The following is a 3,103-nucleotide window of genomic DNA, read 5'->3' as shown; positions in this document are numbered from 1 at the left end:
CAATAACGGACTAATAAAATATTTGTCCTTTTGTGACTGACTTATTTCATTCAGCATAATGTCCTCCATTATGGTATACTCTTGTCAGAGCAGCACTAGGTAATCAGAACACATGGAATTTTTTTCTTTAAGAGAATTAAGTAATATGAATTGTCTTATCATAATTATTCAGAAATCTGAAAAACAGACAGAGGGGTTTGCCCCCAAGCTAACCTATGAGTGCCACAGATGCTTGATAAACATTAATTTAGTAAGTGAATAAACAAATCCCCATAGCTTGCCTTACTCCATAGACAGAAGTGTCTTAAGAGTAGGAACAGGGAAAGTGGCAGTCACACTCAGAAAAGCAAGCAGAGACAAAGTATCTTGAAGTCAAAGAAGTTCTTACAGCACTGCATCCTATCAGAGTGATAGGGAAAATCATTCTGAATCTGTTTCAGCCCTAGAGCTCTCACTACTTTAAAAGTTTTAACCTTTCCTTTATATTTTGATCTCAACCCCATCACTCTCATCAAAATAATGATTTATAAGTCAATAACTAAATAGATACAATATGTACACAGATGTTCTTATCACCTCCAGTACCAGGTTCTGAGCAACCTTAGAGGAGGAACCCCATTGCTGTAGTTTTTCTTTCATTCATATAGCATAGCCCAGTGCCTTGTTAGATATCCTCTAAGAATTTGTTGTTGTTGTTATATGCCATCGAGTTGGACCCAACTCATAGCGACCCCTCCTTGGGTTTCCGAGGCAGTATCACTACGGAAGTAGATTGCCCCCATCTTCCTTGCGAGGAGTAGCTGGTGGGTTTGAACCGCCAGCCTTCTGGTTAGCAGTCAAGTGACTTAGGCACTATGCTACCAGAGCTCCCCTCTAAGAATTAGGTGGATCAAATCGATCAAAATATGAAGTCTTTCTCTTCCCTTAGCTCCAACCATATGCAAGGACCACTGCCTCCCTTGGGAATCTGGTGAGGACTGTCTCAAGTTTGTGTGAAGTAACAAATAGAGATTTGGTGGGTGTCTCCCCTTTTCTTGGCTTCACTATTGCATCACAAAGTCAGGGAAAATTGTGGAAAGAAATCATTGTGTTAGGATGAGAGCTAAATGGTAATATATGTATATGGATTAGTAACAGGTTCTCCACCATCACTGAAGAAGAGGACCTGAGTGGGGTGACCAACCATTATAGTTTGCTTAGGATTGAGGGGTAACTGGGATACAGGGCTTTCAGTTTTAAAACCAACAGTCCAGAGGAAACCAGGACAAATTAGTCATCCTACTTGAGAGGCAGGGGCCTTGAAGAAAGGCAAGAAATCACTACTGGAGGTGGGCTAGAAACAAGGCAGCACCTCACTTGTCTGGCTGACATTCAGAGGTCTGTTCTTATTGTCCTAAGATGGAGATGATGTATTTCACATTGAGGAGTTTAAAATCTGTCTTTCTCCAGTAAAATCAGCTTTTTCTGATCTTCCTGTAACAGAATTAAAGCATCACTCTCATCAAAATAATGATTTCTAAGTCAATAACTGCATAGACACAATATGTGGATGGATATTCTTATCACCTCCAGTACCCAGTTCTGAGCAACCTGAGAGGAGGAACCCCATTGCTGTAGTTTTTCTTTCATTCACATAGCATAGCCCAGTGCCTTGTTAGATACCCTCTAAGAATTAAATGAATCAAGTTGATTTGGACTGACATGATGTTGGAGATCACAGCATTTGGAGATGCATGAAAAAAGACTTTCTCCCAAAGTAAAAATCAAGATCTTTCTCTTGAGAATAGTTTAACTCAAGGACCAAGAATTTAAAATGGCCACAACCCCCAGGCCTACAGTTGGTTCCCTGTTCAATTTTTAAGAATGCACACTGCTCCACTGTGTAAGGGACCACAAGAGGAATCCTTGGGTGGTGCAATGGTTAACATACTCAGCTGTTAATCAAAAGGATGAAGGTTTGTGACAACCCAGAAGCATCTCAGAGGAAAAGCCTGGTGATCTACTTCTGAAAAATCAGCCACTGAAAACACTATGGAACACAGTTTTACTCTGACATACATGGGGTTGCCATGAGTTAGATTCAGCTACTGGGAACTGGTAATATGTCAAGAAGCAGGATAAGAATAGGGTCATTGCTTTGCATAACTCCAAGGACACCTTCACTTTGTATCATGTGTAAATTAGTCTCCCTGTGCAAGACAGTGGTTCTGACATACGAGACAGAAGATATAAAAATAAATGAGAAAATCTTAGACTAAAGGAGCTCACAGTCCAGGGAGATAAAAAGCATATGACAAAATATATACAATGTGTAAATATATGCCAACCACTGTAATATCACAGCAGAGGGAGCTACTAGTTGGCACAGGATGTGTATTTGTCAATGAATGCTGGATGTTCAGTGAATGAACAGGGAGCTTTGAGGGGAGTGGTATTAACATTGAGTCTTAAAAGATGATCCTCAGGAATATCCTCAGAAAAGCTTGTTGACACCATCCGCAGAAGGAAAGAGTGGATTCAGAGGAGATTCCTACAACCAGGAGATTGGACATTGGCCAAGGAAAGTCAGAAGACCCTCAAGGAAGAATGGAGGTTACCAATGACAGGATCAGAAATGCTGCAACAATTCCACTGGAAACCAGCTCAGCAATGGACTGAGAGCCATTGAAAAGTAAGAAAAAAGGACCTTAAAACTAATTAATACTGGAGGGAACCTCGTCACCACCAAGCCTCCTTGTCCCTCCCTGACACACCCTGCCAGCCCCCCTCCCTTCCTGCATTGGGAAATTGAGGTTGTAAAACCAATTGATATTCCAGTTCTTGGGAATTTTGATTACAATCACCTACTCTGAGGAACGGGAGCTCTGGTAGCATAGTGGCTAAAGCACTTGACTGCTAACCAGAAGGCTGGCGGTTCAAACCCACCAACCACTCCTCGGAAGGAAGGTTGGGCAATCCTACTTCCGTAGTGATACTGCCTCGGAAACCCAAGGAGGGGTCGCTATGAGTCGGGGCCGACTCGACGGCACATAACAACAACAACAACAACAACAACAACAACAACTCTGAGGAACAACTACAGGCCTAACAAGGCAGGCAAGTG

The sequence above is a fragment of the Orycteropus afer genome, unplaced genomic scaffold (assembly GCF_000298275.1).
Source record: "Orycteropus afer afer isolate SDZICR_OR568_19922 unplaced genomic scaffold, OryAfe1.0 scaffold00028, whole genome shotgun sequence".
NCBI classification, from domain to species: Eukaryota; Metazoa; Chordata; class Mammalia; order Tubulidentata; family Orycteropodidae; genus Orycteropus; species Orycteropus afer.
Note: the sequence above shows the minus strand (reverse complement) of the source record.